The sequence below is a fragment of the Vicugna pacos genome, unplaced genomic scaffold (genome assembly GCF_048564905.1).
Source record: "Vicugna pacos unplaced genomic scaffold, VicPac4 scaffold_21, whole genome shotgun sequence".
NCBI classification, from domain to species: domain Eukaryota; kingdom Metazoa; phylum Chordata; class Mammalia; order Artiodactyla; family Camelidae; genus Vicugna; species Vicugna pacos.
Window position 1 is genome coordinate 12,783,632 of NW_027328742.1, and position 13,263 is coordinate 12,796,894.

Sequence of the window (13,263 nt, forward strand, 5' to 3'; positions counted from 1 at the left end):
GATAGACACACTAGCCTCCTCCTCTAGTAGGTAAAGGAACACACAGACAGACTGAGAGACAGACACACTCACCTCCTCCAATAGATAGACACTTAGACGAACACAGTAGCCTCCTCCTACTTCATTAGGTGCGTATGCAGACAGACAGACGGAAAGTCACGCTAGCTTCCTCCACCTCCTCCTCCATTAAATAGACAAATACAGAAATGGACAGACCCACACACACACTTACACACACAGACACACACACACTACACTCCTTCTCCTCCTCAATTAGGTAGATAGACAAACACACTAGCCTCCTCTGCCTCCTCCATTGCATAGATAGATTGTCAGAGAGATAGGCCGAGAGGTAGACATACTAGCCTCCTCTTCCTCCATTACATAGACACACAGAGACACACAGATATAGACTAGCCTCTCTCCTCCTCCAACAGATAGATAGACAGCCAGGCAGGCAGGCAGGCAGGCAGGCAGACGGACAGACACACTCACTACAGGCGGAGTGCAGTCAGGGGACAGTGATGGGGACAGGGTCCGGGGACTGGGGTGCCCCTGGTGAGCCAGAGGATTTTCTCCCATGTCCCCAACGGCCTAGCCTGGGGGCGACCGCCGCTCTCCCACGTTCCTCAGACTGAAGCCATTTAATCAGCCTGCTCTTGGGAGCGGGCGTGGTGCGGTCAGTGAAAGAGGTCAGTGGTGGAGGGGCCGGAGGCACTGCGGCTAAGGGGGCTGCCCTGGCGAGTTGGTAAGTTTCCTCCCATCTCCCCCTCTCCTTGGCCTGGGGACAGCCTCTGCCACCCCAGGTTTGCGGGATTGAAGTCTCCTTGTCAGCCAGGTCATGTGAGGCTGGGGCGGTTCGGTCAGGGGCTGCAGAGAGGAGGCGGGGCTGCCCTAGAAGCCCGAGGATTTGCTCCCATGATCCCTTGGCCTGGCCTTGGGTCAGACTCTGATACCCCAGGTTCCCTGACTGCATGTCTACGTGTTGGATGCCTCCCAGGAGGCAGGCGCGGTGCGCTCAGGGGATGGTGGCCCGGGGCGGGGAAGGGGAGGCTGCAGAGGGGTCAGCAGCGGTGGCTAGGGCTGCCCAGGTAAGCTTGTGGATTTCCTCTCGTGACCCCTCAGGTTGCTCAGGGGCGCCCTGTGCTACGCCAGGTTCACTGGGTGCGCATGTCCGTGTTGTCCGGCTCCCGGGATGCTGGCGCGGTGTGCTTAGGGGATAGTGGTGGTGGCGGGGCTGGGGTCTGCAGATGTGTCTTTATTGATGCAATAAAGCACTAATTATTTCACTGCTCAGGTTGAGTTTTTCTGAACCTTGACTTTCCTTTGATAAAAATCTCTTTCCCTCTTCCCTGAAAAATGGGAACATATCCTGTACCCCTCAGAACCAAGGGTCCTTCCGAGTTGATACGACCTCCACGGAGAGAAAGTGAAAAGGACGCTCAGCGCCTGAGGACCACGGCTGTTTTTTTGCACCATCGCCCATGGGCACTTTCAGGAGCTACAGTGAGTGAAGGCCTCGGGAGCACTTCTTGCCTGGGAGGAGTTCCTCTAGACGCAGCAATAAGGAAAAGTTCTTCCTCAACGTGATGCTTAAATACTGTCACTGCCTGTCAATACAGGCAAGGGCTTCCAGTGCCAAAGTGCTTTAGAAGTGATGCCTGAATTTGGCCTCCTCACCCCAATGACTGAACTGAGGCTTGAGGGCAGAGTTTTGTATGAAGTAGAAAAGACTGCTTTATTTCTTTGCCAAGCAAAGGAGCTCACAGTGGGCTAATGCCTCCAAGACTGTGGGCCTACCAGGGAGAGAAGGAAGAGTGCTTGAATTCAAGGAGTGGTACTGGTTTCCTTAGAGATCACATTCTGGGTGACAAATTGTTGCAAAATTGTCCTTGCTTTTGCTGAAGCAGCTCTTCCTTCCACTGGGCATGTCATTATGGGCACATGGTTCACCTCTGGCTTTGGGAATCTTCTAATATTCTTGTGCTTGGAACAAAGGGTGTGCAGGAAGGGAGACTGTGGAAAAGCGCTAGAAAAAAAAAGTGTGCAGTTTAAAGTCAGGCTGGTATATGTCTCTAATATCTATGCAGACTGAGACCCAGGGCCTCCTTCTGCAGCACCGGCACAGGCCAGGACCTGCATCTCAAGCAGCAAAACACAAGGAAACCACAAGAGACTACAAACGAGTGCCTGTGTGTGCAGTTGCAGTGTGTTATGAACAGTAAGAGACAGAAAACAGAAACCCAATTGCCACTTCTGAGGTGTCGGGGGCAAAAGCACACAGCCCCACCAGGGGGCTGGGCAGACCACCCAGCCACCCCTCCTCTCCAGCCTCACCCTGGTGGGCCAGAGCAGGAAAAACGCCATCTGAACCCTTGAACACCTAAGCAGTTACAAATACCAGATGGTCGCCAATGACAATACTCCCCACTGCGAATTCCTTCCATATCTATGGAAAGTGGGAAGTGGACGCCATTCTCCCCAAACTGCTTCCTAATGAACTGGGGTTTCATCTGGGTTTTTTTCTGATGGAAAAATGCACGTGTTCATGCCATTTAGAAAGGGGTCATGTTAGAGATTGTACCGTAGTTTGACAAAGGTAGGATACATAGCACATCAAAAGCTAAAAAACATATAAAACCCTGGAATAACATTGATGAGCACAAGCAATAGCTGAAATATTCCTGAAATCATAGAGCACAGCTTTTAGGAATTGAAAACAAACTTGGAAACCAATGAGGGACGTCAGAGAGAACTCCAGGGGCATTTGTGTCAGCGCCGTCAACATTCTGAATCCAGGTTTTCACGTCATCAAGAAGGGAAGGGGCATTTCCAGATTCATCAGGGATGTGAACACAGTGCGTGGCAGGAGTAATCACACTGCTTTCTCCCTGAGAAGCCGGCAGTATGTCTAATGCCACCTGGCTCTGAAAAGCTGTCTTCCACACTAGGGGGAACTCCGTGCTCAACAGTGTAAAACTCTGCTGGCTATCATTCGGGGCTTTTGTGTGAAGTTAGCCAAGGCCTCTACGTGCAGGGTCACCTTCTCCAATCCTATATTAGGGACAAAGAAGTTGAGTAGACAATCAAACTAGAGCAGCGTGAGGACAAGCCCCAGCAGCAGCCCCTCTGAGAAGAGGCTGCTGGGTCATCCTTCTCCTTGGAGTAACCAGGCACAGCCCAGATCAGAGCTCAGGCCAGGTGAGCTTAAGCCACTGAGCAAGGAAGACTCGGGGCTGCACACCTACGGGCGTGAGGACTGCGGCAAGTGTAAATGTGAGGAGTGCACCCACCCAAGGCCTGCCATCAGCTTGGATCTGCAACAAGCAGTCCCTGCACTTGGCCCAGAAGGTGACTGACTGGGACCTGTGTCTGCATGTGAAAGGTCTCATCTCTCACTTTTCCAATGATGATGAGGACGACTTGTGTCCCTGCTGCCAGTCTCACCACTGTACACACTGGTCGGCCACAGGCGTCATCTCCCTCTTCTTGTCCTGACCATGGTGTTACCTTTCCGCCTAGGGTTGCCCCAGATTGTGCCAGGGGTGTTACGATCTGGTGAACAATTCTTAATGACACTGTAAACATTCACATAGGTTGCTGCAAAACTCCCACTGTTTTTTCCAGACACAATGTGCTGTATCTCTGTTTACACAACACCACCTGTGTCTGAGAAAACCAACCTATGCCCCACTACATGACACAGTCGCAAAACACCACACCACTATGTTGCACATTGGGAAGCGTGTGAACCGATCAGCACATTTTCAGACTGTGTCTTGCCCCACAGAAGCCTTCGCTGCAAGACCCTCACTTCCCTTGGACCCCATGCACACCACACAGTCACAGTAAAACTTAACTTTTACTTTCCAGGCTTTCTGACAAGCCGTTCAGTGCAAAGAATATCTATGTGAAGATCCACCACTCTGTAAAAAAGAATATTTTAAGAGGCTATTTTAAATTTGATCTTGCTGGAACTTTTTATAAGGGACCTCAAGTTAAACTTTAAAAGGCCTCCCAAGGTCAGGAAAGCCACGCCACCAGCCCTCACCTGCAGTACCTGCAGGCCCAAGTGGATTTTTCTCTTCCTGAGTTCCAAAATACCTTGAGGTTCCTGCAGCTGCCATGAAGTGGCCTTCCTCATTCACTTGGAAAGGTTGCTAGGAACCTAAGAGTTTCCTGGAGGTCTCAGGTAGAAGGAAAAGATAAATGCTTCAATTCTGTTCACAAAGGTGTAATTTACCAAGTTCCTGTAAGCCATAACTAGCTTCAGGGGAAGATTACCTCATATCTGGAAAATAAAGATTAAAAGCCAGGAATAGTTCAGATAAAACCAAAAATTGGAACTATATTCATCAGTTTACTCCATTTCATGTAACTAATATTTCGTTAACAGTTTTATGAAATAAAAAATTCCATTAGATTTCTTTAATTTCTTACCCAGCTCAGTGGTGTGATCTGAAAATCAGAAACCTGTACTTATCAAAAAGTGCTTTCCATAAACCTTTCGGAAAGGAGGCATTTTGCAAGGGCATCAGAGTAAAAGCCTAACTGTCTATGAGTGACAGAAGGCTCAGGAAGGCATGGTTACAGACCTGATTACAATGCAGCTGATAAAGAAACTTGGTTAATGCTGTGACATACATTTTAAGACAATAACTGGAATTATGATTGATAATATTTTATCAGGACATACCAAATTTTAGGTATTCCATATAACTTCTAGAATCTTTATGCTAATAACATTCACAGGTACCATATAATGTAAGATATTTTGTCATCACTCATTCAATAATGCTTCCTATGTAATTTAACCTATCAAATGAATGCAATCAGTTTGGGATCTCTTTTGGGGTTGCTCCAGGGGCTCTTTGAAGCATTCCAAAGTTAGGTGGAGGTCAAAGAAAGTTAGTTAATATTTGATAATTGGAAAGTTTGTCAGAGTTTTAAAATACTTGGTCAGATAAGATCATAGATCATTGCAAAACAATTCTTATTTGATTAACCAGAATGACAATAAAATATTTCAAGAGCAGCTAGGGAGCAGATTGCCTAAAGAGAAAGAAATCCACATACTCTGTTATCAGAAGCCACTCAACAGTTTAAGAAATCTTTCTTTCACTAACAGAGAGTAAAAACAAATGCAACCTTGCCTCTGTCTACTCTTAACAAAATCCGTTTACCTAATTACATTTAGTCAAGCCTTAGATTTTCTTAGAAAATCCCGACCATGTACAAAATTCTTTTCTCAGTGTGTCTTTTCCACAAACCTCCTTCAACTTTCTGTATCCATATTGTTTTGTCCCTTATTTTTTTCTGTTCAGAAACAAGGAGCTCAAGGAGAAAATCATCTTTTTTCTTTTTCCTTTTAACAAAAATCATTTCCATTCCTCACACCTTTATTTACTGAAAACATACTTCCAATTTTTTCTTACACACTGAAGGGCATACATACGGCATGCGGTATTGCAGTAAAATACCACCTTTCCCCTAGTCATGGGTCTGTACCTCGTGTTGAACCAAGCAATCAAAATTCTTCCCAAGGGACTGTGATGAAACAGAAATGATGTCACCCATTTTGATCTCTAAGCAAAAGACACGAAGCAGACCTCAGTCAGCAGATGGAAGCCTCAGAAACCAGAAAGAGCAGAAGCTGAAACTGAACTACAGAAATCCAGAATGGGTTCCAAGTCCCACTAAGCCCGTGATCACTACCCAGGTGGCACCTTCCAGATCAGGAATTCCAGGTAAGGGGTTCCACCAGATTGAGAATCCCTTTTCCAGAGTCTTACCCAGACATGGGCCCGGAGCCCTGCTGTGCACCCCTAGGGACTTTCGCTAATTCTGGCTGAGGGGTCGTGACTTCTCTGATGTTGCTTTTCTTCTTCTCCACATAACTTCAGTGCAGCAGGAAGTCTAAGCTGGTGCAGGTGAGGGAAAAGGGTGTTTCCCCAAATCAACAGTGGCTTCAGCAGATGCCTGGGTGGTCCCTCCTCCATTCTCCACTCCGTTCCCATAGTCCCTACCACCAGAGACAGAAAAGTATGACCCTGATGAAAGAAATTGGAGAATATGCAAATAAATTGAAAGACATCGCAGGTTCATTGGTTGGAAGAACTGTTATTGTTAAGAAATATTTCTACTACTCAGAGCGATATGTATATTCAATGTAATGCCTGTCAAAACTCCAAGGGCATAGTTCCCTTAAACAGAAACACAATTATGCAATTGAAACTTGGGTTTGAACAAATTAATAGAGCGTCAAAGTGTTCAAAAATGCAATAATTAAACTTTCAACTTTGTAAGTTAAAAGAAAATAAAGATAAACACAAGTGAATTAGGTTTGAATCATTTAAAATAAAGTAAATTTTAATAAACATTTAAACATAATTAGGAATTAAGAATGAAATGAAGAATGATTATTTTATTAATAACAATTTTAAAAAGCAAAACTTTCAGGGAAGTAAAATAAAAAAGGACAATTCAGACTTCATTCTCATTCAGGATGTAAAAATTTAGAAGTTTTAACTCTAGCTAACAACAAATGAAAAACTAAGTAAACAAGCAAAATCAATGACTCCTGTTGGAAGCCTCAGAGAACTGAGGTTACAGGGCCCATTGCCACCCCCAAACTGGAGAGACAGACAGATGGACACAAAGACATCCACTGACCAGAGTAGAAATGCACAAGCAGAAACCTCCATGGACCCCAGGGAGGAAAACCCGAACCATAGCTGACAAACTGCTGGAGGCTCAGTGCTCCAGTCTGAGAGTTAAAAACGGCAGGGGCCGCAGTTGCAGGAGGCCCCCCAACTTTTGTTCAGGATTCCTACCAGGTTTTCACATTGACAGTTGGAGACAATGTGCCTCACTTCCAGCAGGGGAAACAGAAAGCAACTATTTTGAAATAGGCCCACAACATTTCATTCTTCTCAATGAGGGCTGCCCTCAAGAGACAATGAACAGACCATAAACAACTGGGGACTGAGCAGAGCATAACTGCCCTGAAATACGCAAGTCCAGCCCTCCCTGGAGAAACCATATAAATGTAACAGATGTAAGAAAAGCAGTAGCCAGAGAGCCAATCTTTATTCATACCAAAGAACTCACATGATAGAGAAACTTAATGTTCACAACCAATGTAAAAAAGCTCTCATTGATCATAAGAACATATTCTCATTGCTGAGCAGACAGGTCTATAACGACTCTGGGTGAGCCTTCATCCAAGCTCCAGCCCTGGGTGCACACAAGAAAATGATAAATAGGAATAATCTCTAAAACACAAAAGAAGGAAAAGCATTATTTTATTTGGAGAAGAAAGCTCTTAGCTTGCACAAAATAATTCTTAGTGGAGAATCAATTCAGTCAATTACACGTTGGGTTTCTATTCCTCACACAGTGACACTTGCAGGACATTGGAGGATTCTCGCTGCAGGAAACACTGTCAGTGTCATAAGTGGAAGAGGGTCTTCAGTGATCACTCATTCCTCAGTCAACTTTTGTGATCTCACACTGCAGAGATGGCAATGTTTCAGTCAATGTGACAAGGCCATCAGCTGGAATCCGTGTCAGAAAACATACTGAAAAGACAGGCTACGAAGACTCCTTTAGCATACCGCTGGGCGTTGGACTTTTGCTAATGATCTATTATTTTAAATTATAAGGTAAAGACGGGATTCCAAAATGTTCCTGGAAATGCTGAAGGAAATTTTGGAAACAAGTAATAATCAAGAAGATAAATCAACTGCAATCGATTCATACTTGCTTACATGCCTACAGTAAGAGTTGTTGCTGAATTTGTCTTGTCAAAACCATGGAACATTATGATGAATGAAAATGGAATATTTTTTTCCTTCAATAATATATTACTAGTAATCCTTTAGTCAATTCCTATAGTTAATGAAATAATAAACACTATTACAAAGATATACATCAATCAGAAGATAACTTTGAATGGTTCTGGAAATTGTGATGCCAAAAATAATGTCTTTAATATTAATTATATATATGGATGTGTGTATGTATATACATATGTATTTAATATTTATGTGTATATACAAAAATCACAAGAATGAGAGATAATTCTGATAAAAGAAAATTGAAGTGTATTTTAAATTTTTGAGGGGGCTCCCACACCAGCCCTCACAGGCTCCCTCTTCCGCCAGCTCCCCCCCTGCCCCCTCCACACCCACCCATATACGGGAGCTCAGCCACTGGCCTGGGCATCTGCCTCGGGTTGCCTTGCTGCTGAACAGCACACATGTGAAATTAAAAAAAAAAAACACCCCAAGAAATTGCCCTCTGTGCAAGCTAAAAATGAATGAATGAATTAATATGTCTGTCTGTCTGTCTGTCTGTCTATAAATATCTCTCTCTCCCATGTGCTCCTCACACCCCGGGACCCGCGAGGGGGCGCGGGCTCCGGCCGAGGGGCCTCTCCGGCCGGCGCGGCTCCCCCGGCCTCCCCGGGCGCGCTGAGCTCAGCGCCGCAGCCGCTCGCAGCAGCTCCTTCCCCGAAAGCCACGGCGCGGGGGCCGCTGACCGACCGTGTGAGTGGGGACGCGGGCCACCACCGAGGGGTGTGCGGGCTCAAGATCCAAGCCGCAGCGCCACCGCCGCCACCGCGCCCGGGGAGGCGGTTGTGGAGACCGAGCCCGAGACGGCGAAGCGCAGCGACAGCAGACGGCGCGGCCCCGGCCCCGGCCCCGCGCGCCGCCCCGTCCCCGCCGCCGCCTCCGCGCGGCGCCGCCCGCCCGCCCGCCCGGCGCGCGCCTTCAGAGCCCCGTCCGCACCGCCCTCCCCCGGGTCCCCGGGCCCCCGCCCGGACCCTACGCCTTCTCCTCCGGGGTTGCTCAGCCTAACCCCTTCCCTCCCACCGAGCAGGGCTGCACAAAAGTAAAAGAAAAACAGAATGGGAGAAGGGCTTTGCTTTTCTTGTTCCCTTTGGCCGGGTGGCCGTGCTGAAACGGTCAGGTCTTTTTGTCCCCAGCCCAAGCTCACAGTCACCTGGGGAGCTCCCGAGGGGCTGGAGTCTGTGAGAGCGGGTTGAAAACTAGCAGAGCTCCACAGAGCCCGACCAGGGCGTCTGCACCGCCGCCCGATCCCGCGGAGGGATCGTCCTCCTCCAGCCGCCTCCCTCGCTCTGCGTTTCTCTTCCAACCCCCGACCTCCTCCGCTCTCCGGCCGAGCCCGCTGCCCAGCGCCAGCTCCATCCTCCACCTGCCCCCTGGCTCCTCGGTCCCCGGCCAGACCAGCGATGCGACGTGAGGCAGGAGGGGGATTTGCGAGGGGACCTGCCTGCTTCCCACTCCCGTGGCTCCCTGCCCGCTGCCTCCTCCTGCCCCCTGCTTCCCTCCTGCGCCTTTCTGACGCTCCCTAGTCGCCTCTGGTGTGCGTCTGAGTGTGCTTTTGAAAAATTGCTCCTTGCTTTTGCAACCCTGAAGCCAAAGTGGGGTGATGGGGGCACCTAAAAGAGAAGCGGGATGTTAAAAAGGCAAGAGACTGTAGATTTGCAACACTGGACAACCAGCGGAGCACCCTGGCTCATCTGATCTCTGCGCCAGGTGAGGACCTTCCCGGTTTTAGAGCAAGACTCTCATTGTTCTCAGTGCCCCCTATTTCCTCCGGGTTTAGGATCCAAGGAGTCCCAGGAAAATGTTCTCCCCCTGGGCAGTAGCAAGGGGGTATCAGGGTGGTAGTTGCGGGGAATCTCTCAAGAAGAAGCAACCATTGCTCCCATCTCAGTTTTGGTAGCTGGGTGGAGGTCCGGGTTGAAAGTAAAAGTTCCCCAAATCCCGGTGGGTTTAGGTGAAGGGGATTCCAGGGTAAAGTCAGAGCTGGGAGATCCTGCCAAGTGTGCATCCCCTTCAGTATCTGCCTCCCATCCCTTGCCAGCTCCACAAGTTTAATTTTTAAACAGTAACAAGGAGTCAGTCCTAGAGGGTGGAGACTGGCAGTAAAATTTCACAGAACTCTGAGACCGGCAATGAGTCATTCCCTGACTTAACTTGTCATCGTTGTTGCTGAGAGATGAGTGGGAAAGTGGGACATAGAAGAATGTTGCAGAAGTGGGAAGGGTTCCTTTTTCACGACCCCATAGTACAGCAAGGTGTACGTACATACACTTGATCTTGTAACCGCAAAGAATTTCCCCAAGGAGATGCATTTCATAGCTCTTCCCTGAACATGCTCACTCCTTGCTTTTGATGAAATAGTCCTAAGAACAAGCTGGGAGATAGGTGTGTTTGGCAGGGGATCAGAGGTCCCAGCACTACGGTTTCAGAGACGGAAAAGATGAGATTGTGACCCTCAGCAAGGCCTGCCTCCCCTACCTGGGGATCCCCAGAATTCCACATGCTGCTCACATCTGTACCCCTGTGGTGTCTACCACCCCAGGAGGGCAGGACCCTGTGCTGTCGGCATCACTGCTCTACCCTGGGAACCTGGCACACAGTAGGTACTCAGCAAATCATCATTGAATGAACAGTAATACTGGGTCCAGTTTCTGTGGGTGTCTGTCCCCCCAGTTCAGGGACCCCTCAGGGCCCACCTCACAACTGACATGAAAATAATGGCATCACCAGGAACAACGGCAGTTCCTCAGAATAAGTGGGCTTTTCCAAGCACTCTCCACCTGTTGCAAAGGCCTCCCAGCAGGGAGGTGGGCTGTGAGGGGCAGCACTGCACTCGCCACTGTGACAAGAAGAAAGCCAAGGGCCGCAGAGAGGAGTGCCTTTCCAGTGTCACTGCTCACATTCCCAACTTTTGGGAGACTGGAGGCTTTTCTGCTCTATTCTGGACCTGAAGCCCCAATCCTGAGTGGACATGCCTCCCTCTCTGGAGCAAGGAACCACTAAGTGACCTGTCACTTGTCACCAAGCAGAGGGATTCATCCCAGCTCATCATGCTAACTGCAGATTGGGCTAATAGCAGGATCCTCTGGGAGACATCACACTCTTCCACTGTGGAAACGGGCGGGCGAACAGCCCGTTGTTTCCTGGAGAGGATGGTCACATGGCCTCGATCTGGCCAATCAGCATTTTCCATCCTCCCTGGCCACTGGGATTGGCTTAGGGCTGGGCACCAGCCCAATCAGGCTCCACAGAGGTCAGGCCTTGGTGCTGGAATCCTGGGGGAAGAGAAGTTCTATTTCACTTGGGAGTTGAGGGGTGGTGGTGTCAGCCTGTGGCAGTTGGTGGCTGTCTTGCTCTCATAAAGGCAGAGCCATGTGAAGTTGGCACCAGTGGCAGAGCCCAGAGGTGGGGAAGGATGACTTCTGCCGATGTCTCTGAGCACCAGGTACAGCCCTGCCTGAAGCTGTCTCCCTGTGGATGTCTCCGTTAAGCAAGTCACTCTCTCCTGCCCGGTTTGCTTCTTTAAGCCACTTTGGTTTTCTGTCACGGTTTAAAAAAACAAAAACAAAAACAAAAACAAAAGCAAAACTATTCTTTCAAGTTGGCTAAATGGAGACCCTAGAACTGCAACAGTGTGGTGACAGGCAATGATGTGGCTAATAGACTCCAGAGACCTCTGTTCAAATAAAGGATTGTAACTGTCAAGGGAGAGTAAACATGGCCTCAGGGAACGGATTTGCTAGTGGCAGCTCCCAGTTCCTGGATATTAGTGCGCACACACTCAGCCGGGTCTCAGCTCTGCTGTCACACCTGCTAACCCACACCTCTCTTCTCCCACCTGCCCGGCCTCGGGGCTGGACACCCCAGGGCACTTGGAACAGCCCAGGGCTTTGTGTTGTAATTTACACAGGGTGCCCCCACATCTGAGGGTGAGGGTGATTGGTCCCAGTTTACAGAGGAGAAAACAGACTAGAGGGGCTCGCTGGTGAGCTGTGGGGGTGGGTCTCCAACCTACCATCTGACCTATGACTTCAGAGTGGACAGCCTCCCCACCCTTAGCCAGGATGCTTGCTAAGCCTAGGGGCTCAGGAGTCCTGCTCCGTCCAGCACTCCACCTGGAGGAGAGGGTGGGGAGCGGAGGGGTGGGCTCTTCTCTCTACAACACTCACCCCTGCAGGGACTCATGTGTGACACCACAGACTGTAGTTCCTTTCTTATGACCTGGGCCTCCTTGGCCAGGTGTGAGAGGCGCCTTGACATGTGGGCACTGCAGTCCATGGGCGCACATGTGAGCAGGTGCACCTGTGACTGAGGGAACAGCCCCCCAGGTTAAAGCCCCCCATGCTCGGATGATTACATTCTGGAAGTGAGGGGTGCCCAGGGGTCAGGGGGCCAATTCTCACCTTGGGGGCAAATTGTTGTCATCCAGGGGGATGATATTTTAAATTAAATTACACATTTTCAATCCAATAGTCAAGCCCCTTTCTCAGCAGCTTTGTAGCCTCTCAGCTTTTACTCCTCTCTGGGACCACGTTCTTAGCTTCAAATTGAGTCCCATTATGGACATAAACATATCCCTTTCATGTGTCACCTTCAGAGTAAGAGACCACCGCCAACTCCCTTCCCTTCCCCTTGTCAACACCTCCACACAGAAAGTGAGGCTCTTTTGAAGCAGTTGTGCTGATGTGTGAGCTAAAGATTTAGAATGACCAGGCTAGGAGGGGCCTGCCCCACATGTCGGGGGGGGGGTGGGGGTGGGCGGGTAGCTGGTGATGATTTACCTATAAAACCTCAGCTGGTATCAGGCAGTGACAACAGAGTGGCAACCAAGGGCTGAGCAGGTGCAGAATAAGCGGATTCAATGTGTTTACGCAGCCACCTCTGGGATGGCGGCCCCGGAGCATGACTACAAGTGTGGAAGGTGGAGGGCCCCCAGAGCCTGTACCCCTACCTTCTGAAACTCAGGGTTGAGGTGTATCTTTGAAATCAGAAAACTGGGGTTCAAAGCTTCCACCATCACTTGCTCAATTATTCAAAGCAAATGAGCTTCAGTTTTCTCATGTGTGAAATCGGAACATTGAAGCCTCTCCCTCTGTATATATATCACATTTTCTTCATCCATTCGTCTGTCGATGGACACAGGTTGTTTCCATATCTTGGTTATTGTAAATAATGCTGCAGTGAACATGAGGGCACTATTCTCTCCTTAAAATAGTGATTACATCTCCTTTGGCTATATTCCCGGAAGTGGAATTGCTGGATCATACGGGAGTTCTATTTTTGAATTTTTGAGGGAACTCCATACTGGTTTCCACAGTGATGGCACCAGTTTACATTCCCACCAACAGCGCGTGAGTTTCCCTTTTCCCCACACCCCCGCCAGCACTCGTCATCTCTTGTGTTTTGATGA